This window comes from Odocoileus virginianus, chromosome 2 (assembly GCF_023699985.2).
Source record: "Odocoileus virginianus isolate 20LAN1187 ecotype Illinois chromosome 2, Ovbor_1.2, whole genome shotgun sequence".
Taxonomy (NCBI): Eukaryota; Metazoa; Chordata; class Mammalia; order Artiodactyla; family Cervidae; genus Odocoileus; species Odocoileus virginianus.
The window spans coordinates 41747698-41774960 of record NC_069675.1 but is presented as its reverse complement, the minus strand read 5'-3'; the positions used below and the strand labels follow the sequence as shown (position 1 = coordinate 41774960).

General features: G+C 38.8%; 1 long non-coding RNA gene and 1 pseudogene across 1 annotated transcript; both read right to left on the bottom strand.

Moving 5' to 3' along the window:
- Window positions 1-8087: 8087 nt before the first annotated feature.
- On the bottom strand, window positions 8088-8183 carry LOC139031628 (U6 spliceosomal RNA; annotated as a pseudogene).
- A 1239-nt stretch (window positions 8184-9422) lies between these two features.
- LOC139039041 (uncharacterized) lies at window positions 9423-16481 on the bottom strand. The gene is made up of 2 exons (XR_011492175.1): window positions 14983-16481; window positions 9423-10165 (listed from the first exon to the last, which is right to left on the bottom strand). It is a non-coding gene; the product is annotated as an uncharacterized lncRNA (long non-coding RNA).
- Between the last annotated feature and the right edge of the window lie 10782 nt (window positions 16482-27263).

The following is a 27263-nucleotide window of genomic DNA, read 5'->3' as shown; positions in this document are numbered from 1 at the left end:
GAATCCGGTCAAGGCGGGGCCTGAGCTACACACGATTCTCCTGCCGCAGTTGACAGGCGCCAGGACCCGACAGCGCATGCCCGGAAGAGTCTCCCGTTCGGATGTCTGTGCGCGTGCTCGGAGGTTTCTTAACGGAACATCTGTTGCGCATGCTCTTAAGCCCGCCCTACTGGGACATTTCCTACAAAAAACCGAAGGCGTTTGTACCTTTGGGTTGCGGACGCTGTGAGCGTTACCTGGCCATCTGCTGTTGGAAAACGTCCCCGACTTGAAGAAAGAAGGAATTCCACTACAAAACCAGACTTCTTCCCATGGCTCTTAAACAAACAAAAAACCCCACTGCATCACATCAGCGGGTAGTCATCACAGCCTCTCTAAACAGTGTCTAAAGCGAGTGTTTCAAGTTGATGCTTTATATTGAGGACGAAATAGATGATAAATGACTTTCAAGCGTGTCAGGAGTTTAACAGTAAACTATATACTTACTAGAGAAAGAGACGCGCAGAAAGAATAGGTTGGGGAGCGGGGTGACCGGAATCTATTATTCACAGAGAAAAAGATGCTTTTCCAGTTTGGTTGATGCGATGGAGAGTTAACCTTACTGAAAGTTACCATTGACTCCAAAAAGGATGCTGCACCGGTCATGTTTCTGCATTTTGTGAGACTTTTTGAAAGCTCTGGAGACAGTGCCCAAGGTTTTTAAACTAAATCCTTTTGAGAGGTGGTTCTGGATGCTCAAAGACTGTTTTCCCCAATAAGCTATAACGTTAGCTCCACTCTCCTCACCCTGCAAAGCATCTTGTGTTCAATAGCTGGTTATATATGGCCCGAAGAAGTTTCTTTAGGGACCAGAGAATTTTTTAAATAAGTCCTGCCAAGCATTACCTTAGTATTTTAAATTTCTCTTTCTAAGTAAGTTTGGAATGTCAGATAGTACCTGCTACGAAGTGGGGGAGATGGTGATGGCTGAGCCAAAGGTTTCTTTGACGTGCACAGCTTTTCCTACCATTTCAGAAGCTGTTCATTACTAGCCAGATGCTTTATCAAAGCTGTAATAGGACAGCTTATTTCAGAAAATGGACTGAAGCCATGGCTGTGTAAATGCAGCTTTGCACCACCATGGCACTCCTGGTTGGAGCCAGTTGGACCAGACCTGTCCATAAACTAGTGTATCCTGTGTCCTGGTCTTTATTAATGTTTAGTTATAAAATGCACTTACTGTGTTTGACCACTGTGAGGGTAAATTCTTTAATAGCTACTTTGGGTCAGACTTCTACATTAGAATTTCTTTTTATCTTTTTCCTGAAGCTTTAACTATTTCTTAGATGATATTTATTGGAATTTAGCAATGTGGATATTGTTGATGGCCATAAAGCATGTTCAGTGGCATTGTGGGGACAGAGGTGCATTTAGGGTGGATTTTAAGAGAACAGGAGTCAGTAGAAAAAGCATGTGTATACCAGTGGCCTTCAAACTAGGGCACACAAAGACTTTCCAAGGGACCAATTTTCAGGTCCTCAGTTTCATATGAACTCTTTCCTAAAATTGTGTTTTTCTAAAAACACTCTTCCCAAGAGCGGGCCTGTGTATGGGTACAGCTTCCCCTTTCCCATGTCAGCTTTCACAGTCACTCCTTTTCCCTTTCTTACAAAAGAAGCGTACATCTCTTTGTATAACAACAGGATGTTGCCCAGGATGTAAAATGTCCAGGGATGACAAGCAGAGGGGACAATTCACAACACTGAACAATGAATTGAAAAAGCAGAAACTGTTGACTGCATCCAGGACCCAACAGTGCCTGCTCGGAAGAGTCTCCCCAATCCGGACTTCAAAGTTATTTTGAACATTGGGTGTTTTCATAGTCTTTCCTTTCAACCAAATTGAAGATGACAGATAACAATGTAATGACAGTACAAGAATCATTTGGGACATTAATTTAAGAGTCCAAAGAAATGACTGATATTGCTGTATCAATTTCTTATACTTCTACTTAGTAATGTGAACAAGTTTCTTATCACATAAAAATGAAAAATTGGAATGTAAACTGATGCTGAGCCCAGCATTCTGAGCAGTAAGCTATGCTTAAAAACATAAGCCAATCAGGAAAATTCCTGGTGATCCGGTGGTTAGGACTCCAAGCTTTCACTGCCGAGGGACCAGGTTTCTTCCCTGGTTATGGAACTAAGATCCCACAAACCATGCGGCCAAAAAAAGACAAAAAATAAAAGAGAGAAAATATGTAAGCCAATCAAAAAAAAAAATCTACTAGCTTCATTAAGATAGGATTTCCAGGATTTCTCTGGTGATCTAGTGGCTAAGATTCCCAAAGCAGGGGTTCTGGGTTTGATCCCTGGTCAGGGAACTACATCCAACATGCCCCAACTAAGAGTTTGCATGCCACAACTAAAGATCCCGCATGCCTCAACTAAGACCTGGTGCAGCCAAATAAATACTTTAAAAAAAAAAATAGCATTTCTAATAAAATTTTACTTCAGTGTGATTTTGCTCTGTTATGTTTTAATAATTACAATGAACCCATGAAACACTGTTTAACTTTTAGAGGCTTCTGGTCACAGGAAAACTGTACACATTTTAATTTCATATACTGTTTTTCAAAGAAGTATGATAGGTAATCAATAAAAAACTTTGAAGTAAAAGATATATTACATTAGGGTAAATTTCTATGAGGGAAGTAAATTAGAACTAGGAGTTAACAAGAATAATGAATAATTATTTTAAAAATTAATAATTGATTTTAAATAAAATTTGTGTGCTAAAGGTGAGCTTTTTAAATTGTTTTTGTTTTTTTAGTGAATGATGAGTATCATATTTAGATGTACTGAATATATTTTAAAGAATGATGTGGCAGTGTTAAAACACCAATACATACAATATTCTGGAAATTACAGCCTTTCCAACTATATAAAGAGCATGAAAAAATTTAAATGTTAAACTAAAAATGTTTGCCAAGGAGAAACTAAAAACCGAAAAGCTATGTGCCAAGGGGGTACATAGCTTTGCCAAATCTCCCAGGGCAGGCAAAAAACAAACCAAAAAAAAAAAAACTTTGAAGACCACTGCTAAGGAAAAATTCAAGTTTTGCTGTGAGGGAGAATGGCAAAATGGAATAGTGGCTGAAGGATAAATGTTGAGTCAAGAGGAATGACTTAAAGTATGAGTTGAGACATGTTTTGAAGCTGATGGGTGTAGACAGAGGGGAAATTCTCTAACCTCTGGTTTCAACCTCAGAATTAAACTGACATTTGGATGAGCAGGAGAAAAGCATACAAGTTTTGTTAAATTTTTACATGCACATGAGCCCTTTACAAGAGACTGAAGATATGAAGAAGTGACCAGATTAGAAAGCTTTTATACCTTTTAGACAAAGACACAATAAACTTGTGAAGAAATGACAAAGAGGTTTGAGCTGGTATAGTAAATTATAGGAAAGTGGCTATGACATGTATGGGAGCAGGTTGAAATAGATGAACTATTTTATTTAGTAAGTTTGTTTGTAGAGATCCATTTCAGCATTGATTCCCAGTCTATGGTGATAAGGGTTTTCTTCTCTTCCTGGTACACGGATAACACCTTTCTCTTGGGAAATTTTATGGCCTGGTTTTAGGTAGAAAAAAAGGAGGTCAAAGAGCTCTTCCTGCATCTGCCGTTTCTTAAGTGCCTTCAGCTCAAAATAATATACCAAAAAGGTGTATTTGGGGGTGTCATATCCTGATAGAGCTGATGTAGGAGAGGGGAGTGGCATTCTTGGCAAGGTGACAGTCCAAAGGATCCAGGCAGAAACAAAGTCAATTTCGGTGCAGGAGGCAAGGAAAAGGTGGCTGCAGGTATAGGTAAATCATATTTGTATGATATAAATAAATATATTTATATATTATATGATATGTATATCATATATATATTATATATATAAATAAAATGAAAGGATTATTTTTTTTTCAGTAAACAATGGAGTGGGATGGGGGCATTAGTGAGGGGTGGATGTTGTGAGAGTTTAGGAGATGTTGAGAAGTAGGTGATAGATACACTACATGTAAGTATAAGCTTATCTGAAATCTACATAGCCTAGATAAAGGTCCAAACATGTCTGATGGTCTAGGGAAAACTTATGTTTTTGCTTTATGGAAGGGAACTCTAGTGATCTATCACTCAAGGAATTCTTGCTGAGAGAGAAAACATTAAAATTTAAAATTTTCTTATTATCCAATCCCATATAAATATTATTGCAGTTTTCAGTCATATTTCAACAGTTTGAAACCTCACAAATCTCAAAAAGTCCTTTATATTTGATATATGTCACCTCTGACTCTGAAAAACTATGTTAGAATACCAGAGAATCATTACTGATATTTTTTAGATATTTTCACACATTTTAAGTCAAATTTGGGGAAAAAAATATGGTAGTCATATAAGTCAAATAGTGATAAAGGTCCTTGTTATACCAGAAGTGAATACAGAATTTTTATTATAAAACTCTGCTAAAAGTGTTTTGTTACTAGAATCAAATTGGTTTTCTTTATTGAAATCTTGCAATGGGTGCTGAGTATTTTAAAAATTGTATTGCTTTTTGTAAAGATAATAGATTTTTGTCAAATTGGTCACTTGACAGAAAATATATTTCCTTAGTTCTTAACATGCCAATTATATGAAACTAAAATACTAAAAAGTAGAGCTACTCATATTTAAAAGTTTAAATTTGTCATACAAATACATTTAGTATACCATATGTCTTGGGAGCTCTCTCCTAAATACCAACTGATTAAAATATAAACTTCATATTTCATTATATAGAATGTTTTAATCTAAAATGTTGAACCTACATGGCAAGGAACAGAACAAAACAAAACTTTCTTTAAAAAGCAGAACCAGGGGATTCCCACAGTGAATAGGAACCAGTGGTACAGTGGATAGGAATCAACTTGCCAATGCAGGGGACATGGGTTTGATCCCTGGTCTGGGAAGATTCTACCTACTGTGGAGCAGCTAAGCCCGTGTGCCACAGCTACTGAGCCCAAGCTCTAGAGCCCAGGAGTTACAACTACTGAGCTCATGTGCTGCAACTGCTGAAGCCATGCACCCTGGAGTCTGTGCTCCACAACAAGAGTGGCCACCAAAATGAGAAGCCCATGCACTGCAACAAAGAGTAACCCCCGATCACCAAAACTAGAGAAGGCTGGTGCGCAACAACAAAGACCCAGCACAACCAAATTCAAACAAACAAAAAAACAGAACCCAGGAACACTGCCTTGGCTCGCTAGTAGTTGGGTCTCTGCACTTCCACCACAAGGGGCGTAGGTTTGATCCCTGGCTAGGGAACTAAGATCCCGTATGCTGCATGGCACAAGCAGGACAATATTAAAAATAAATAAACAAATATACTACAAATACACTACTATCTATCTGAATTTCCGTTCCTAGATTTAGGTAGGAAATCTAAAGAAATCACGTTATTCAAATCTATTTGTTCTTGAGTGCCAACTAATAGTAGGAGTTTAGATAGAGGATGAGATGGTTGGATGGCATCACCACCAACTCAATGGACATGAGTTTGAGCAAGCTCCGGGAGTTGGTGATGGACAGGGAAGCCTGGCATGCTGCAGTCCATAGGGTTGCAAAGAGTTGGACATGACTGAGTGACTGAACTGAACTGAGACAAAAGAAATTATCCAACAATTTTCTTGAATATCAAGTTCCTAAGTTTGGATAGCAAGGTTTGCCTTGAGTGTTATTCTCCACATATATGCATAAAAATGTTATAATTATTCAGATGTATCATCTGTCAGAAACTGTGCATCATATAGCACTTCTTTCTCTTCCCTCGTCCCTAAAACCCAATCAAGTCCTGAAAAGTTGTATCTCCTAAAGTGAAAGTCACTCAGTTGTGTCTGACTCTTTGTGACCCCTTGGACTATACAGTCCATAGAATTCCCCAGGCCGGAATACTGGAGTGGGTAATCTTTCCCTTCTGCAGATGATCCTCCCAACCCAGGGATCAAACCCGGGTCTCCCACATTGTGAGCGGATTCTTTACCAGCTGAGCCACAAGGGAAGCCCAAGCCACAAGGGAAGCCCAAGGATACTGGAGTGGGTAGCTTATCCCTTCTTTAGCAGAGCTTCCTGACCCAGGAATTGAACTGGGGTTTCCTGCATTGCAGGTGGATTCTTTACCAACTGACCTATCAGGGAAGTCCTGTATCTCCTAACTGAAATCTATTTCCCTCCATCATTCTCACTCAATCCAACAATTGTCTTAATGGTCACCATGTATATCAAGTCTCTTTGGTCCATTCTTTCCAGAAAAAAAAAAAAAACAGAAAAAATATTCTAGACATTGTATTCATGCCACTGTCCCATTTAACACCCTTCAGTGGTTCATCATTGTCCTTAGGATCAAAGCCTATGTCTCCAGGGCTTCATCTCTCATCTTTTCCTGCTACTCTGACTATTCCAGGTGCATCAAAGTATTACACTTGCCTTTCCATGAGAGATTCAAATCCTATCTCCAGGCTTTCTTTATTCTGTCTCCACCTTCCTACAATAATGTCATCCCTTTCCTATGAATAGCCTCTACTTCAGCTCTATACCTCAAATGTTACTTTCTGTGGAGAGGCATCTCCTGATCTCCCCTCCCCTCAGCTGAAGGGTAGATTAGGGGTCCATTCTCTGAATTTCCATCAGAATTCATGCTCCCCACTGCACAGCAGTCTATTTTGTGAAGTATCTTACCTCTACCCCCTAAACTCTAGGAGTGTAGCCACTATCCCCAGTTCTTAGCACAGGACTGACACACAGTAAGTATACGCTCATAAATCCTGCTGCATGGATGAATTAACATTTCCAGTAAAATCACTATAACCTGCTTCACAAACTCAAGTACCTATGTATTTGCAAAGCTTTTGATTTTTCCAAACAACTGCTTAATCACCCAAAGCCCTTTTCGCAGGATGCCCATTATATCCCACCTGGCTCCCCCATAGATTGCCCAGATATGACAAGCAGTGACTTATGCAGATTATAGTGGGATCTGTTCTCTTCTTAATTATAGCCTGAACAATTGGCTAATGCCATAGTTTCTCATCTCACACTGTCACTTTTGGAAAGCTGTCCCCCTTGATCCAAAAGGCAGTGCCTGTCCACTGCTTGTAGACGAGGCCCTTGTAGGTCTCTATTCCTGCTATGAGGCTCGACAAGGAAGACAAGCTTTGTTTGCCAAGGATGTTCCACATTTGGCCTCCCAAGGGCCCACTCTTCACAGTCAACCTGAGCAGGTCACACACAGTCACAGGAGGGCTGGGTCAGGATGATCCAATGGGCAGCAGGTCCAGAACCACCATTTCTCCCTTTCTCTACAGCAAGCACCACTTCCCAAAAAATGAGGCAGTTTAAAAAAATTTTTTATAGTAAAACACAAAGTCCTGCTATGCCTTTCTCCCAGGACATTCAGAGCTCCTTACTGCTTGCCTATCCTAAGTAAAGCTTCCCTCTGACATTCTCTACCCTAACCTGTACTGTGAAAGGAAAAAACACACATTTGATCTTTTGCAGAGTACTTTTCTGGTCAGGCATCCTGTCATGTCAAGAAAGAAGACACAGGCACAGAAAGATACTGAAAAAGTTGAAATTTGAAAATTTAAGTCTATCTTCCAACTAGTTGGTCTAATGATTTAGCCTCTTTAGACCTCAATTTTTATCATCTGAAAAAGCAGGAGACACTTACATCCTTTCCAGCTTTTTAGAATTCTATAATTTCAATATTTTAAAAATCAATTTAGTTGAAATATAATTTACATATACTAAAAAGCATTTAAAGGATACATTTCAAATGTTTTAACAAATTTATACTATAATCAAGTTATAGACCATTTCTATCACGCCAAAATGGAATTTCCATTTCCATCATAGTTCCCCCTCATGCCCCTCTGCAGCAAATCTCCCTGAATGAGGCAACCACTGATCTGCTATCTGTTACTATAGATTCAATTTTTCCTATTTCCAGATTTCATCTAGATGGAATGTTACAATACATACTCTTTCTAGTTTATTTTTTAACATGGTAAGATATGTATAACAAAATAGGGGAATTCTTCATAAATTTGTGTTGTCTTTGCACAGATGTCATGCTAATCTTTCCTGTATAGTTCTAATTTTAGTATACATGGTGCCAAAGTGGGCAGAGTATGTAAAACACAGTATGTAAAGACTTCTTTCATACCTGGGTTTGTTTTTTGTTTTTGCATGGTATAATATTTTTGTGATTTACTCCTGTTATTGCCTGTTCAAGGTATTTTAAATGTATTTTTAAAGCCAACAGTGTTTTTAGACCAGATACTTTTTTGAATACCACCATTCAAATGTTAAAAAGTTAAATTTGAATGATTTCTTGATTTCACATAGGATCTGTTTATTAGCAAAGAAAAGATTCCCGTGCTATTTATTTTCAGAATCAACTGCTTTCACAAGTGAAAATGTAATGGTGGTTCATATAAGGATGGGATCAGAGCAGGGCAACAGGGATAACACTGTGGCAGCAGGTCATCACAACCCATTGTGAGGAGAGCATTGGAGAGAGTGGTGGGGGCAGCATGGGGGTGGTTAGGAGATTGGCTCATATGGGTGATTCAATATATGAGAAAATATATTTCAGATAATGGTAGCCAGATTGATCACCAACTGAGAAGGAAGAAACAAAAACAAAAAGGGAAAATGTGAGATGAATCCTGCAGTACTGAAATGGGTTTGGCATTACCAGTGTGAATTAATAGTTTATAATACAGGTGAATAATTACAGAAATAAATATGAAAGTAAGGTATATATTTATATTTCCTAGCTCTGATCACAGAGTGGGCGCAGAAACAGAAATATCCCAGTAGAAATGAACACATCTAGGACTCAGATGTTGGTTTCTAAATACCACTCATCACTAAAAGGAACCAGTCTTCCTTGAAGACTCTGGCTCCAGAGTGGAACAGGGAAAATACAAGTTGACCTTGGAACATCGTATTGTGCTGAGAAGATGGAAGTCCTAAAAATAAATGATGGGGAGATGTCAAGAGGAAACAGGATCCAGCTTGAAGGGGCTCCCGCTGGTCAAGTCTGGGATAATTTGAGCATCAAACTGATATTTATAGAACTCACTGAGTTAAATAGGATGCATGCTATAAACAAATGGATCAGATATGTGGATAAGAAACAGCTTTTTCTTATAGTAAGAGAGAAATAGAAAAATACCATTTGGCAACTATCATAGTAGTAGTAGACGGAAGGAAGAATAATCAGTGGGTTCCAATACTAATTGATAAACATATGATGAGTAACTAGATATTAGTATAGTGTCAAAGTATTTCCACATAAAATACTTTTAATTACAAAGAAGAAAAATAACTTCATAATGGAGATTAGAAGATATGATCTTACTCAAATGATCAAATTTAATAGAACCAACAAAGTACAAATTGTCATTGAGCCACTCAATAGGATATGAGGGTTTACAGAACAAATCCAAATCAAGGACAGTCTATAAAATCCCTTTGCTTTATAATCTTCAAAAATGTCAAGGGCATGAAACTCAAAGACTCAGGGATTGTCCCAGGTTGAGAGTGTGATGAGACATGACAACTAAGTACAAGGCATGAACCTAGACTGGATCCTTTATAGGTAATATAAAAAATATAATTGGGACGATTCACAAAACTTGAATGTGGTCTCTGGGTGTATATGGGAATTGTCTGTGCTAATTTTTTTTAACCTTTCTGTAAGTTCTGAATTATTTAAAAATAAACTTTTACAAAGATTAAATCAGTTGGTTTCAGAAATCATTTTTTACATTTACTATCTTGGCCAGAATTCCTTAGAACTATTTTTTTTTTCATTTTATGTGTATGTGTGGGTGTGTGAAGAATGATTTTGGATCTGTTAGGATGTATTTGCTTGCAAGTAACAGGAAATCTAACTCAACTATCTAAAACAAACAAACAAAAAAAATCATGTTCTCACAAAATGTCCTGAAGTAGTTTAGCCAAAAACTTTCATTAAATTGAAGTCCATTTTTCAGTGTAGCAACTTTGTCCTATTTTGGCCGTCTTCATGATTGCAATACGGTTTCAGCAATTCCAGGCTTCATGTTATGACGTTACAAAATCCTGAGGTCTGAAAGGGAAGTAGAGTGCATCCCTTACTCACACCTATTTTTAAATAGCAGAGAAAATGTCCCAGAAATGCTTCAACAGACTTTCCCTCACCTCTCATTATCCACAATCACATCCTTATTCTTAAATGAATCACTGGCAAGCAAAGTTGAATCACCATTACTAGCCTGGACAAATCAAAATTCATCTTCTGGGGCTAGTGAAGGGTAAGGGTTGGCTTCCCTTATAATCATCTTACCACTTAACACTTGAGAAAATCTGGAATTTTATTAGCAAAGAAGGAAGGGAATGGCTGCTGGGTAAGGAACCCAACATTATCTGCCATACAATGCTTCTTAATTTGATTGAATAATCTTTAAAGATTTCTCTAGTGATCTCCCTTTTCCAGTTTTCTCACCTTCTGAGATGGCCCGCAGTCTGTCCGTGGGGTATATATCTCTCTAAATAAATTTTTCACTTTAAGATGGCCTGCTCTTGAATTCTTTTCTGCACAAAGTCAAGAACCCTCACTCAGTGGCTGATCCCAGGGACTCATTCAAGACCCCAGGACATGACCATCCTCTCATGTCCCATTTTTTCCTTCAATATAATGATTTCCAAATAAAGTTTTTTTTTAATCAAAACTGTGTAAAGAGTTATGCTCAGAGAAGCCTAGCCTTTCCTAACCTCTCCACCTTATTCCTGCTCCCCATAGATAATTAGTTTTGTCACTTTTTTGATTGATGTCTTCTGTTTCTTTTTGCAAAAATAAACGTATTTATTGTTGAATTAATATGGACATATTGTTAAGTAAAACTGAATATATTGTTTAAAAATAGTCTATGGATTTCTTATTTCTATTTCCTAAACAAAAGACTCTTACTCTATACATTTCTTGCTTCTCTGCTCAATACACCCACATCAATTCACAGAAATAGGGCTTCCCTGGTAGCTCAGTGGTGAGTAGTCCACCTGCCAATGCAGGGGACATGGGTTTGATACCTGATCTGGGAGGATCCTAGATGCCTCAGAGCAACTAAGCCCATGAACCACAACTATTGAGCCTGTGCTCTAGAGCCCAGGAGCTCTACTGAGGCCATGTGCCACAACTACTGAAGCACTCACAACCTGGAGCCCATGCTCCACAGAGAAGCCATTGCTATGAGATGCCTGTGCATTGCAACTAGAGAGTAGTCCCTGCTCACCGCACTCGAGAAAAAATAAGGAAAAATAAAAGCCTGTATAGCAATGAAAATCAAGCACAGCCAAAAATAAATAAAAACATTTAAAAATTCATAGAAATAATCTTTGTCCTTGTTCTTGGTAATGGCTAGTCAGTACTCTAATGTGTTGAAAGTGAAAGTCACTCCGTGTCCAACTTTTTGTGACCCCAAGGACTATAGTCCATGGACCTCTCCAGGCCAGAATACTGGCGAGGATATCTCTAATGTGCTGGTGCCCTATTATTCAGCTGGTTTCCTGCTGATGGACATTTGAGTTGTTTTCACATTATGCTATTGTGTATGAATAGTGCTATAAGGACTAATCTTACTTTTGTATCATTTCACATTTGTCAGGATGTAATTTCATACTAATTTCTTAGAAGTGGCATGGTTGGTTTAGTCGCTAAGTCATGTACAACTCTTGAGACCCCATGGACTGCAGCCTGCCAGGCTCCTCTGTCGATGGGATTCTCCAGGCAAAAATACTGGAATGGGTTGCCATTTCCTTCTCCAAGGGATCTTCCTGACCCAGGAGTTGAACCCAGGTCCCTCCCATTGCGGGCAGATTCTTAACCGACTGAGCTATGAAGGAAGCCCAGACGTGGCATTGCTGGGTCAAAGGACAAATGCACATGTATATTTGCTAGACATTGCCAAATTCCCCTCCTTAAGGTAGCACCATTTCATTCTTTTCAACTTTGGGGAGGTCATTTTGAAAGTTGAGAATTGGTACTTCAGTGTAGTTTTAATCTGCATTTCTCCTATAATATACTCAGCACCTTTTGTTTGTTTGAAAGCCATTCATATATCATTTTCTGTGAACTGTCTATCCAATATTTTGCTCTTTTTTCATGAGTTCTTGTCTTTTATCTTTTTCATCTTGATTTTTAAATAAGTATTATATATTAGTGAGATTAGCCCTATGTAATAAAACTTTTAATATTTTCTCCAAGTTGCAAACTTTCCTGACTTATTTATTCATTTTCTTTATGCCATGACGTTATTTTAAAAATAGTTGCCAGCCTTTTCTTTATTGCTTTCCCCACTCTCAGATTATAGAGGAATTCATACACTTTTTTTCTACTTTTTAAATTTAATTATTTACAGATAGCCCTCTGATATTTTGAGATTCTATTCTATGATCAGGCACAGTGCAAATCTGTCATTTTCAAAATATTCAATTGTCCCAATGCTTAATTTATTAAAAGTCCATCTCTCCCAGTAGGTTTGAGATGCCACCTTTGTCATATACTCAAATTCTTAATTTTCTTGAGTCTATTTCTGGATTCTAGTAGATCCACACCCAGTTTTAGTTGTAGAGACTTCATAGAGTGCTTTCACATCTGATAGGGCCAGTCTAATTCTGCACACTACATTCCATTTCATTTTCAAGATTTTCCTAGCTCTTCCTGCATATTTTTTTCCATATAAACTTTATTATCAATTCATCTAGTTCCATGAAAAACATGGTATTTTTATTGTAATTACACTAAATTTGTATATTATTGGGGGAAAATGAACAACTTTATAATATTGTAAACCTATTCATGAACAAAGGCTGCTTTTGTACATGTTCAAGTAAAACACAAACATTAATGAAATAGAAAACAAAAATACAATAGACAGAATTGCAGTTTAACAGGAAATGACCAGTCCATACTGATGATTATTCTTCAACAGAGCTTTTATAAGTATAGTATTATCACAGGATATAATCAGGTTACATTTACCTCTGTTCAGGCCCTCTCTGTCTCTACAATGTACAGTATAATACAGAAAATATGGGTTTTACTATGTCAGATATTATACAAGTTTATGGAATGTTAGTGGTGCAGTGGTAATGAATCTGCCTGCCAATGCAGGAGACACAGGAGATGAGGTTTCCATTCCTGGGTTGGGAAGATCCCCTGGAGGAGAAAATGGCAACCCACTCCAATATCCTCGCCAAGAAAATTCCATGGACAGAGGAACCTGGCAGTTTACAGTCCATTGGGTTGCAAAGAGTCAGACATGACTGAACGACTAAGCACACACCCACAAAGGATTTTGCAATATACATCATTTCTCTAAACTAAAAAAAAGTGTGGGGGGGTGCGAAATAGTTTGTTAGCTTGCTAGCTAGCTGAGTTTTGACAAGAATCTTTTATAAACTGCTTTGCAAATTTGGGAAAATTTATATATTTACAAAGCAACTGTATAGTCTTGCCAGCTGGGCTCTTGAAAAATGCTCTCTGTAGTAAATTTTTTTAAATTTCATCATCTAGGAATGAGAAAACTTATTTTCACATTTGTGGTCTATAACTAACCTCATGCATTTCATAAGGGTCAGTATTGATCTGCAAACATTTTGGTTTGTGGGGGTGGGATTGAGGGTGAGAGAGAATGGGTCATAATCTTAAATTTCTCCATCAAATGGCTTTTTTTTTTTTCCTAAAAGCTGGTTCTTTGAAAACCTGATAGAATATATTAGTCTCTGACAAGATTAAGGAAGAGAATTGGGCTGGGGTTCGCATTCTCCCCGCGGCCGCGCGCCAGCGGGGAGGCCAGCGGGCAGGCGGCCTTCACCCTGCCTGGCACGCACAGAGACCCCAGCCCCTCTGTGTGGGCAGGGTGCTGTCAAGACCAGACCTCGGGGGGGCGGGGGGTGGGGGGCTCTTGGAAGGGAAGAAGTATCACTTCTTTCTCAAGTGGAGTGTTTACACCTTGCTGTAACATTTGAACTTTCACAAGAGATGTAATAATTTTGATAATAAAATTCTTAACCATAAAAAAAAAAAAAAAGATTAAGGAAGAGAATGACTTCCCTGACAGTCCAGTGGTTAAGACTTCAGGTGGTGAATTGAAAGATTCCTAGTTAGGGAGCTAAGATCTCACATGCCTCGGGGCCAAAAAAACCAAAACATAGAATATTGTAACAAATTCAATAAAGACTTTAAAAAATGGTCTTACATCAGAAAAATCTTAAAAAAAAAAAGAGGGCAACAGGAAATGCTAATTAGAAATGAAATTTATGGGACTTCCCTGGTGGTTCAGAGATTAAGAACCCACCTTGGAATGCAGAGGACATGGGTCCAATCCCTGGTTCAGGAAGATCCCACATGCTGTGGGGTAGCTAAGCCCAAGGACCACTGAGCCCACAGTCCTTAGAGCCTGTGCTCTGCAACAAGAGAAGCCACCACAATGAGGAGCCTATGCCTCTCAACTAGAGAACAGGCCCCACTCACTGTAACTAGAGAAAGCCTGTGAGCACCAATGAAGATCCAGTGTAGCCAAAAACAAATAAATATTTTTAAAAATTAAAAAAAAAAAGAAATTTGTGGAAAAACAGGTGAGGCCATGTGATTGTGTTCAACGCAACAGAATTTGAGGCAAAGTGACGTGAGCCACTACCAGGCCTGCCCACACGTGATCATCTCTATCCCTGTCCTCTGATAAGCATGGCTACTTGAAAGTCTGTTTTGAAAAGTGTTGTCAGAAGATAGTAAGAGCGTGGTTCCTCAAATTATCAATTCAGGAAGCTGTCTGCTAATGAAGAATATGTATTTGAAATTTACTCAAATGACATGTAAACTTCTATTGTACTTGAGCCCTTTGAGGGGTTTGCAGTTAGAATTACCTTAAACCAGGATTCAGTGTGCAAAAAATTCAGCATCTCAAACTAGTGGGGGAAGAATTCTAATATGTGTATTTATCGTCAGCACAGCACGGAAACTGGGTAACCATCTGAAAGAAACACAAAGTTGCATCCACACTTCACATATTATACCATGAAAACTTGCAAATGGGAAAAATAAAATCATACACATTCTACAAGGAAACATGAATTTCTTTATAGCCTTTAAATGTGAAAGACCTTTCTACACATGACTCAGAATCTAAAGTCATGAAAGATTATATTGTTAAACTTGAGAAGCTTAATGTAAAAACTCTCTAAAGGACCAAAATACATGATTCACCAAGTAAAAGGAAAAATGATGGATAGAAAACTTCTTCACTTTGTTCTCTCAGCCCTAAGGATGGTGGTTGTACCTACAAATACTCTTGTACGTCAATGTCCTCTTTTCATTTTTTAAATTCTCCATTGCCTGCTTTCTAGTATTGACACCCATCTATTAAAACACCTGGGCTTCCCTGGAAGCTCTTCTGGTAAAGAATCTGCCTGCAAAGTGGGAGACTCTGGTTTAATTCCTGGACCGGGAAGATCCCTTGGAGAAAGGAAAGGCTACCCACTCCAGTATTCTTGGGCTTCCCTGGTGGTTCAGCTGGTAAAGAATCTGCCTGAAATGCAGGAGACCTGGGTTCGATCCCTAGCTTGGGAAGATTCTGCTGAAGGAAGGCATGGCAACCCACTCCTGTATTCTTGCCTGAAGAATCCCCATGGACAGAGGAGCCTGGAGGGCTACAGTCTATGAACTTGCAAAGAGTCGAACATGACTGAACAACACAGTACAGCACAGCACAACATTAACACACCTAATATGGTTTCTATTTGCTGACATACAATCGTTTTATAGCCTTTAATTTTTAAACCATGTAAACTACCTTTAAAAATAAGAAAGAAATAGAACAAGGTGGCTGGACTTAATCAGATACAAAGGTCTTTATAAAGCCATAGTAAATTAAGACAGTGTAGTTCTAGCACAGGATTAGACAAAGACCAATGGAAAAAAGTAGGATCCTGGAAAAGCTTATACATATTCAGAAACATGACACTATATGACAGGCGGCATTATAAATTAAAAGTGAGGCTGAGCTATGGAAAACAGTGTGGAGATTTCTTAAAAAACTGGAAATAGAACTGCCATATGACCCAGCAATCCCACTTCTGGGCATACACACCAAGGAAACCAGATCTGAAAGAGACATGTGCACCCCAATGTTCATCGCAGCACTGTTTATCATAGCCAGGACATGGAAGCAACCTAGATGCCCATCAGCAGACGAATGGATAAGGAAGCTGTGGTACATATACACCATGGAATATTAGTCAGCCATTAAAAAGAATTCATTTGAATCAGTTCTAATGAGATGGATGAAACTGGAGCCCATTATACAGAGTGAAGTAAGCCAGAAAGATAAAGACCATTACAGTATACTAACACATATATATGGACTTTAGAAAGATGGTAACCATAACCCTATATGCAAAACAGAAAAAGAGACACAGATGTATAGAACAGACTTTTGGACTCTGTGGGAGAAGGTGAGGGTGGGATGTTTCAAGAGAACAGCATCGAAACATGTGTATTATCTAGGGTGAAACAGATCACCAGCCCAGGTTAGATGCATGAGACAAGTGCTCGGACCTGGTGCACTGGGAAGAACCAGAGGGATCAGGCGGAGAGGGAGGTGGGAGGGGGGATCGGGATGGGGAACACATGTAAATCCATGGCTGATTCATGTCAATGTATGACAAAACCCACTACAATATTGTAAAGTAATTAGCCTCCAACTAATAAAAAAAAAAGAAAGAAAGAAATGAGAAAGAAATGAAGGCGACTATAGCAAAAATCAACAAACTAAAAGCTGGTTCTTTGAGAAGATAAATAAAATAGACAAATTGTTAGCCAGACTCATCAAGACAAAAAGAGAGAAGAATCAAATCAATAAAATTAGAAATGAAAATGGAGAAATCACAATAGACAACACAGAAATACAAAAGATCATAGACTACTATGAGAAATTATATGTCAATAAAATGGACCACTTGAAAGAAATGGATAAATTCTTAGAAAAGGATAACCTTCCAAAACTGAACCAAGAAGAAGTAGAAAATCTTAATAGACCCATCATAGGCACGGAAATTGAAACTGTAATAAAAAAATCTTCCAACAAACAAAAGCCCTGGACCAGATGGCTTCACAGGTGAATCCTACCAAAAATGTAGAGAAAAGCTAACACCTATACTACTCAAACTCTTCCAGAAAACTGAAGAGGAAGTTAAACTCCCAAACTCATTCTGAGGCCACCATTACCCTGATACCAAAACCAAAGATGCCGCAAAGAAAGAAAATTACAGGCCAATATCACTGATGAACACAGATGCAAAAATCCTCAACAAAATTCTAGGAAACAGAATCCAACAACATATTAAAAAGATCATACATCATGACCAAGTGGGCTTTATCCCAGGGATGCAAGGATTCTTCGATATTTGCAAATTAGTCAATGTGATACACCATATTAACAAATTGAAAGATAAAAACCAGATGATTATCTCAAGAGATGCAGAGAAAGCCTTTGACAAAATTCAATATCTATTTATGATCAAAACTCTCCAGAAAGCAAAACCATATACAACAAACCCACAGCAAACATTATCCTCAATGGTGAAAAATTGAAAGCATTTCCTCTAAAATCAGGAACAAGACAAGTGTGCCCACTCTCACCACTACTATTCAACATAGTTTTGGGAGTCCTAGCCACAGCAATCAGAGAAGAAAAAGAAATAAAAGGAATCCAAACTGGAAAAGAAGAAGTAAAACTCTGTTTGCAGAAGACATGATCCTCTACATAGAAAATCCTAAAGACACCACCAGAAACTTACTACAGCTAATCAATGAATATAGTAAAGTTGCAGGATATAAAATTAATATGCAGAAATCCCTTGCATTCCTATGCACTAACAATGAAAAAACAGAGAAACTAAGGAAACAATCCCATTCACCACTGCAACAAAAAGAACGAAATACATAGGAATAAATTTACCTAAAGAAACAAAAGACTTGTATATAGAAAATGATTATAAAACACTGATGAAAGAAATCAAAGATGATACAAAGAGATGGAGAAATATGCCATGCTCATGGATTGGAAGAATCAATATAGTGAAAATGAGTATACTACCCAAAGCAATCTATAGATTCAATGCAATCCCCATCAAACTAGCAATGGTATTTTTCACAGAACTAGAACAAATAATTTCACAATTTGTATGAAAACACAAAAAGCCTTGAATAGCCAAAGCAATCTTGAGAAAGAAGAATGGAACTGGAGCAATCAACCTGCCTGACTTCAGACTATACCACAAAGCTACAGTCATCAAGACAGTATGGTACTGGCACAAAGACAGAAATACAGATCAATGGAACAAAATAGAAAGCCCAGAGATAAATCCATGCACCTATGGACACCTTATCTTTAACAAAGGAGACAAAAATATACAATGAAGAAAAGACAAGCTCTTTATTAGCAAGTGGTGCTGGGAAAACTGGTCAATTGCCTGTAAAAGAATGAAACTAGAACACCATCTAACACCATACACAAAAATAAACTGAAAATGGACTAAAGATCTAAATGTAAGATTAGGCACTATAAAAACGTTAGAGAAAAACATAGGCAGAACACTCTCTGACATAAATCACAGCAAGACCTACTCCATTATCCACCTCCAAGAGTGATGGAAATAAAAGCAAAAATAAACAAATGTGACCTAATTAAACTTAAAAGCTTTTGTACAATGAAGGAAACCATAGGCAAGGTGAAAAGGCAGCCTTCAGAGTGGGAGAAAATAATAGAAAATGAAACAACTGACAGAATTAATCTCCAAAATATATAAGCAGCTCATGCAGCTCAATACCAGAAAAATGAGCAACCCAATCAAAAAGTGGGTCAAAGAATTAAACAGACATTTCTCCAAAGAAGACATACAGATGGCTAGCAAACACATGAAAAGATGTTCAACATTACTCATCATCAGAGAAATGCAAATCAAAACCACACTGAGGTACCATCTCACGCTGGTGAGATGGCTGTCATCAAAAAGTCTATAAGCAATAAATGCTGGAGAGGGTGTGGAGAAAAGGGAACCCTCTTACACTGTTAGTAGGAAAGCAAACTGTTATAGCCCCGGTGGAGAACAGTGTGGAGATTCCTTAAAAAAACTGGAAATATAACTGCCATACAACCCAGCAATCCCACTGCTGGGCAATCACACCGAGGAAACCAGAATTGAAAGAAACACAAATACCCCAATGTTCATTGCAGCACTGTTACCTAGATGTCCATTGGCAGATGAATGGATAAGATATTGTGGTACATACACACAATGGAATATCACTCAAAGTTATAAAAAAAGAAGCATTTGAGTCAGTTCTAATGGGGTGGATGAAACTGGAGCCTATTATACAGAGTAAAGTAAGGTAGAAAGAGAAACACCAATACAGTACATTAACACATACATATGGAATTTAGAAAGATGGTAATGATGACTCTGTATGTAAGACAGCAAAAGAGACACAGATGTAAAGAACAGACTTTTGGACTCTGTGGGAGAAGGCAAGGGTGGGATGATTTGACAGAACATCATTGAAACATGTACATTACCATATGTAAAACAGATGACCAGTGCAAGTTTGATTCATGAAGCAGGGCACCCAAATCTGATGCTCTGGGACAACTCAGAGGGATGGGGTGGGTAGGGAGGGGGGAGGGGGGTTCAGCGTGGGGGGACATACACACCTGTGGCTGATTCATGTTGATGTAGGGCAAAAACCACAATATTGTAGAGTAATTAGCCTCCAATTAAAATAAATAAATTTAAAAAATACTAACTTAGGACTTCCCTGGTGGTCCAATGGTTAAGAAGCCACCTGCCAATGCAGGGGACGCAGGTTCGACTCCTTGTCTGGGAAGATTCCACATGCGTCATAGCAACTAAGCCCATGTGTCACAGCTACTGAGCCCATGTGCCCTTAAAGCCTGTGCTCTGCAATGAGAAGCAACCACAATGAGAAGACTGCACCCCACATCTAGAGAGTAGTCCCTGCTCACCAAAACTAGAGAAAGCCTGTACACAGCAACAAAGAAACAGCACAGCCAATACATTAAAAAAACAACAACTGATAAACTCATTAAAAAAAATACTAACCTAGACCTACCTACTCCAAAACCACTGTCAGAGAGACTTACACTGATTTGTTGGACAAAGATAGATGTTACTTAACAAAAATTCAGCTATGCTACTTACTGGGTAAAAATCATGTTTCTTCAGACCTGAGGATATGACTCCATACACTTAAACACTATCATATTATCATATCACTACTTACTATTAGAAATGAATACACTTTAAAGACCCTTCCCCTCAAGTACTTGTTCCTGATGTAATATAATTTTGATAGTTGCCTACATTTCTTGCTGAAGCTTCATTTGTTAATTTTTTTGAAATTCTCATAATTTCAATAAGCAATAGCTTCTGGTTGCCTCATTTTTTTTTTAATTTGGGAAATATATTATCTATAGATAAGCATAGTCTGAAACAACAACCCACCATTCAAAAAGAACAAACATGAACCCTGTATTGCTTGTTACATATATAACTTTACTAACAACATCAGAATTATAGGGAGTCAAGATCAATAACATCAGCAAGAGCAGTGAGAACATCTGACTGCTAAACTGTGGCCATGTCGTGAGTTTAATACAATTCAGAGAAGAGAGAGGTCAGCAGATTCATGGAAGAGGTTAGAGTTGAGTAGGCACTTGTAGCTAGAGGAAAACTTCGACAGGTAGCAAAAAGCACACGAGCAATCAAGATGGGGGGAATAGCATGCGGTAAGGCAAAAAAAATGGGAATGAGCATAATATAGTTATTTCAAAATAATAATGATCTAATGATGTTTCACATTTTTTTGAACGCTTACATATGCCAGGCACGTTTTAAGTGCTTCACACACATGTTACCTGGTTTAACACCGTATTACTGTCACCCAGAGCACACTACTCAGGTCATTCTTTTCTGTTCCTCTTAGACAAATTGCCGTGTCTGGGACTCAGTTTCTCCACCTGTTTAAAACAAGGCAGATAATACTGTGCTGTGCATATATGACTGTACAGGTAAACACAAGAAGGGACTACATAGAAAATGATATACTTGTTAGGGTAAATTGGTAGATAAATGGTGGTGACTGTTTATTTTTTTTGAGGAACTTCCAGACTTTTGCAAAGTACAAAACAGCTGCGCCATTTTACATTCTGACCAGGAGTGTGTGAGGATTCCAATTTTGCACTTTCTTGGAAACATTATTAGGTGGCTTTTTGCTCATAAACCTTCTACAGGGTATAAAGTGGTAATTCATTGTGGCTTTCATTTGCCTTTCCTTGATGGCTAATGAGGTTGAGCATCTTTTCAAGCAGTTTTGGCCAGTCATTTTCTTTGGAGAAATATCTATTTACTATTTAAAAAAGTGCGTTGTCTTTTTAATGCTGAGCTTTAAGAGTTCTTTACATATTCTGGATATAAGTTCCTTATCAGATATATGATTTGTAAATACATTCTGCCATCCTATGGGCAGTCTTTTCACTTTCTCGATTGCATCCAAATGTTTTCAACCTGGTAAAGTCCAATTTATCTACTATTGTTGCTGTTGCTTGTGCTTTTAGTGTGTCATGTCTAAGTATCCATGGCCAAATCCAAAGTTGTTAAGATTTACCCCTGAGTCTTCCTCTAAGAGTTTTACATTTCTTTTGTTAAGTTCATTCTTCAGTATTTTATTATTTTTGATGTTATTATAAAGGGATGTTTAAAATGTCATTTTCATATTTTTCTAGTGTATAAAAATGGATTTTTGTATATTGATCTTGTGTCCTGATATCCTGAACTTAATTATATGTTCTAATAGTTTTTTTGGTGCATTTCTTGGGATTTTCTATCAACAAGATAATGTCATCTGTCATTAGATATGGGCTTCCCTCATACTCAGTTGGTAAAGAATCCACCTGCAATGCGGGAGACCCCAGTTTAATTTCTGGGTTGGGAAGATCTGCTGGAGAAGGGATAGGCTACCATCTCCAGTATTCTTGATTAGGTATATTTACTTTTCTATTTGGATGCATTTCATTTTCTGACATTGGAGACAAATTGCAAACCAACAAATATAGAAAAATAATGAAACAACAATGTCAGATTTGTGAGTTGTACAGGAATAAACTGTGATGATGTAATGAGTGACTTGGGTAGCTACCTCAGATTGGGTACCTAGAAATGCCTCCTGGGAGGAAATCTAAAATCTGAAGTATAATAAAGAAACTTCTCTTGGCAGTGGGACAGCTAATGTAAAGGAACTAAAAGGTGGGAATGGGTTTACTTACTGGAGGGACAGGTAGACCATGTGACTGGAATGTAGTAGCAAGAAGGGAAAGGAAACCTAACAGGCAGCCAAGGGCTAGGCTGAATGTGACTGTATAAACCGGGGCAATGGAAATTGGGTTTTATTCTCAGTATGAAAAAGTGCTACTGGAGTGTTAAGCAGGGAAGTGATGTGATCTGAATCACACTTCAAAATTACTGTAAATGTTTTGTGCATAACAGAGGTTGAAGTGGGAGCTGGAAGCATATAGGAGCCTTGGAGATGTTACTAACCTGGAGTGGTAGGCCGTGGCAACGGAGAGAAGCGAATGGATACAGCATATGGATGGGACTTGCTGATGAAATTGGATGTGGGGAACGAAGGCAAAAGAGGAATGATGAATAATTTCTAGAGACTCAGCTTACGCACTTGAGTGGGCAGTGGTGCCATTTACTGAGCAAGCAGGGAGTTGGTGGTGGGTTGGGGAGCTACATCACAAGTCACGCTTCTATCATGTCAAGTTGGTGACACTTACTGATATTCCAAATACAAACGTCAAGTGGGCAGTTGGATTAAACAAGACTAGAACCACAGAGAGGGAGCTGGGGTCACTTGTTTTCAGTGTGAAGGAGCTGCCAGTGAGCCAGAAGGCACTCCAGGAGAGAGTGGTTTAGGCAATCCACAGTGAAACTGTTTCAAATGCTACAGGCCTAGTATGTGAGTTACTTTAGCTGCCTGGAAGTTTTTCTCCACCTGGAAAATGGGGGTAATACCCAGTCTGGGGGTTGCCTGTAAGACTAAAGGCAAGAGGCACTCAGAAAGCCAGCGACATCTCAGCACATTCATTTAGCAACTACACTTCTACAACCACCTCTAGTTCATAAGAACTGGCCTTGGCATAGACAAGCAGAAAGAGCAAAACTAGCTACATTTTCTGAAGTGAAGATAACCTTGGAATAAGAGCTACTCTAAAACAACGGCTGCAGCCTCACTCTCCTTCAGTAAACCTCGCCGAAAATAGCACAGGTCACTACCACCTATCAGGAAATAGTTTTCCTACCTAACTCTTCCTATAAATCCTGTTTACACTGCTTAAGTAAAGCAAGACTTTCAGTATAACAAAATAACAAATGATGGCACAGCAACTTAAGTATTAGGCACCTCTCATCTTTCTTGCATTAAACACACATCAGTCTTAACAACTCAAGTTAGAGGAAGAGGGGTATCCACCTCTCATTTTAAAGACTTTAAAGCCAATTCCCAAATATTAAAATAACAATGCAGCAATAATACTAGCTAACATTTCTATTAGCCAGAAAACATTGTATTTTAGATCTCTAAAACATTTAATCCTCCAACTATCTTTTTGGAAATAATATCATTCCCATATCATCCTTCTCAATTGATCAGCCTTATCATCATTATTATTACTACTGGCTGTGAGTGAGGCATGCAGGATCTTACTCCCTGACCTCAGTTTCCAGGCCAGGGACTGAACCTGTCCCCTCTGCCTTGGAAACTGGAGTCTTAACCACTGGACTGCCGGGGAAGTTTATCTGTGCTCAGTCATGTCCAACTCTTTGCCACCCCTTGGCTCCTCTGTCCATGAAATTTTCCAGCCAAGAATACTGGAGTGGATTGCCATTTCCTTCTCCAGGGGATCTTCCTGACCCAAGGAAGATCTGTATCTCCTGCACTGCAGGCAGATTTTTTACTACTGTGCCACAGGGGAAGCCCTCAGGGAAGTCTCTAGATCAGTTTTAAATGATAGCATTAAGCCTATTAGTTCGCTGATTCCTAAAATGTCAACATTCACTCTTGCCATCTCCTGTTTGACCACTTCCAATTTGCCTTGATTCATGGACCTAACATTTCAGGTTCCTATGCAATATTGCTCTTTACAGCATCAGACCTTGGTTCCATCACCAGTCACATCTACAACTGGGTGTTGTTTTTGCTTTGGCTCCGTCTCTTCATTCTTTCTGGAATTATTTCTCCACTGATCTCCAGTAGCATAGTGGGCGCCTACCGACCTGGGGAGTTCATTTTTCAGTGTCATAGCTTTTTGCATTTTCATACTGTTCATGAGGTTCTCAAGGCAAGAATACTGAAGTGGTTTGCCATTCCTTCCTCCAGTGGACCACATTTTGTCAGAACTCTCCACCATGATCCATCTGTCTTGGATGGCCCTACATGGCATGGCTCATAGTTTCATTGAGTTAGACAAGGCTGCGGCCCATGTGATTATATTGGTTAGTTTTCCGTGATTGTGGTTTTCAGAATGTGGAGTACAGAATGAAGCAGGGCAAAGGGTAATAAGAGTTTTGCCAAGAGAATGTGCTGGTTATAGGAAACACCCTCTTCCAACAACACAAGAGAAGACTCTACACATGGATATCACCAAATGATCAACACCAAAATCAGACTGATTATATTTTTGCAGCCAAAGATGGAGAAGCTCTATACAGTCAGCAAAAACAAGACCGGGAGCTGACTGTGGCTCAGATCATGAACTCCTTATTGCCAAATTCAGACTTAAATTGAAGAAAGTAGGGAAAACCACTAGAACATTCAGGTACGACCTAAATCAAATCCATAATGATTATACAGTGGAAGTGAGAAATAGATTTAAGGGACTAGATCTGATAAGAGTGCCTGATGTACTATGGATGGAGGTTCGTGATATGGTAGAGGAGACAGGGATCAAGACCATCCCCAAGAAAAAAATGCAAAAAAGCAAAATGACTGTCTGAGGAGGCCTTACAAATAGCTGTGAAGAGAAGCCAAAAGCAAAGGAGAAAAGGAAAAATATACCCATTTGAATGCAGAGTTCCAAAGAATAGCAAGGAGAGTCAAGAAAGCCTTCCTCAGTGATCAGTGCAAAAAAATAGAGGAAGATAATAGAATAGGAAAGACAAGCGATCTCTTCAAAAAAATTAGAGATACCAAGGGAACATTTCATGCAAAGCGCACAATAAAGGACAGAAATGCTATGGACCAAACAGAAGCAAAAGATATTAAAGAGGTGGCAAGAATACACAGAAGAACTATACAAAAAAGATCTTTACGACCCAGATAATCACGATGGTGTGATCACTCATCTAGAGCCAGACATCCTGGAATGTGAAGTCAAGTGGGTCTTAGAAAGCATCATTATGAACAGAACTAGTGGAGGCGATGGAATTCCAGTTGAGCTAGTTCAAATCCTAAAAGATGGTGCTGTGAAAGTGCTGCACTCAATATGTCAGCAAATTTGGAAAACTCAGCAGTGGCCACAGGACTGGAAAAGGTGTTTTCATTCCAATCCCAAAGAAAAGCAATGCCAAAGAATGTTCAAACTACTGCACAATTGCACTCATCTCACATACTAGTAATCCTCAACATTCTCCAAGCCAGGCTTCAACAATACATGAACCGTGAACTTCCAGATGTTCAACCTGGTTTTAAAAAGGCAGAGGAACCAGAGATCCAATTGCCAACATGCGTTGGATTATTGAAAAAGCAAGAGTTCCAGAAAAACATCTATTTCTGCTTTATTGGCCATGCCAAAGCCTTTGACTGTGTGGATCACAATAAACTGTGGAAAATTCTCAAAGAGATGGGAATACCAGACCACCTGACCTGCCTCCTAAGAAAACTGCATGGAGGTCAGAAAGCAACAGTTAGAACTGGACATGGAACAACAGACTGGCTCCAAATAGGAAAAAGCAGTACGTCAAGGCTGTATATTGTCACTGTGTTTATTTAACTTATATGTAGAGTACATCACGAGAAACACTGGACTGATGAAGCACAAGTTGGAATCAAGATTGCTGGGAGAAATAGCAATAACCTCAATATGCAGATGACACACCCTTATGGCAGAAAGTGAAGAAGAACTAAAGAGCCTCCTGATAAAAGTGAAAGAGGACAGTGAAAAATTTAGCTTAAAGCTCAACATTCAGAAAACTAAAATCATGACATCCAGTCCCATCACTTCATGGCAAATAGATGGGGAAACAGTGGTTGACTTTATTTTTTGAGGGGCTCCAAAATCACTGCAGAAGGTGACTTCAGCCACGAAATTAAGACGCTTACTCCTTGGAAGAAAAGTTATGACCAGCCTAGACAGCACATTAAAAAGCAGAGACATTACTTTGCCAACAAAGGTCCGTCTAATCAAGGCTATGGTTTTTCCAGTAGTCATGTATGGATGTGAGAGACTATAAAGAAAGCTGAGCACCAAAGAATTGATGCCTTTGAACTGTGGTGTTGGAGAAGACTCTTGAGTCCCTTGGACTGCAAGGAGATACAACCAGTCCACCCTAAAGGAAATCAGTCCTGAATATTCATTGGAAGTACTGATGTTGAAACTGAAACTCCAATACTTTGGCCACCTGATGCAAGAGCTGACTCACTTGGAGAGTCCCTGATGCTGGGAAAGATTGAAGGCAGGAGGGGAAGGGGATGACAAAGGATGAGATGGTTGGATGGCATCATTGACTCAATGGGCATGAGTTTGAGAGCTGGTGATGGACAGGGAGGCCTGGCATGCTGCAGTCCATGGGGCCGCAAAGAGTCGGACATGACTGAGTGACTGAACTGAACTGAAGCCTTTTAGAATTGGACTGGCTAGGTAGCCCCCATGCCTTTTAACTGGGAGGTGTGAAAATGTGAGGTTCATAATAGAATAGTTGAGGATTGAAGAATTACTTTGAGATGTTGAAGATAAAAAGTTTTTTGTTTGTTTTTATACATTTGCCTTTGGCAGATTAGTGTGGTGGGTTTCCCAGGTGGTTCAGTGGTAAAGAATCTGTCTGCCAAGCAGGAGATGTGGGTTTGATCCCTG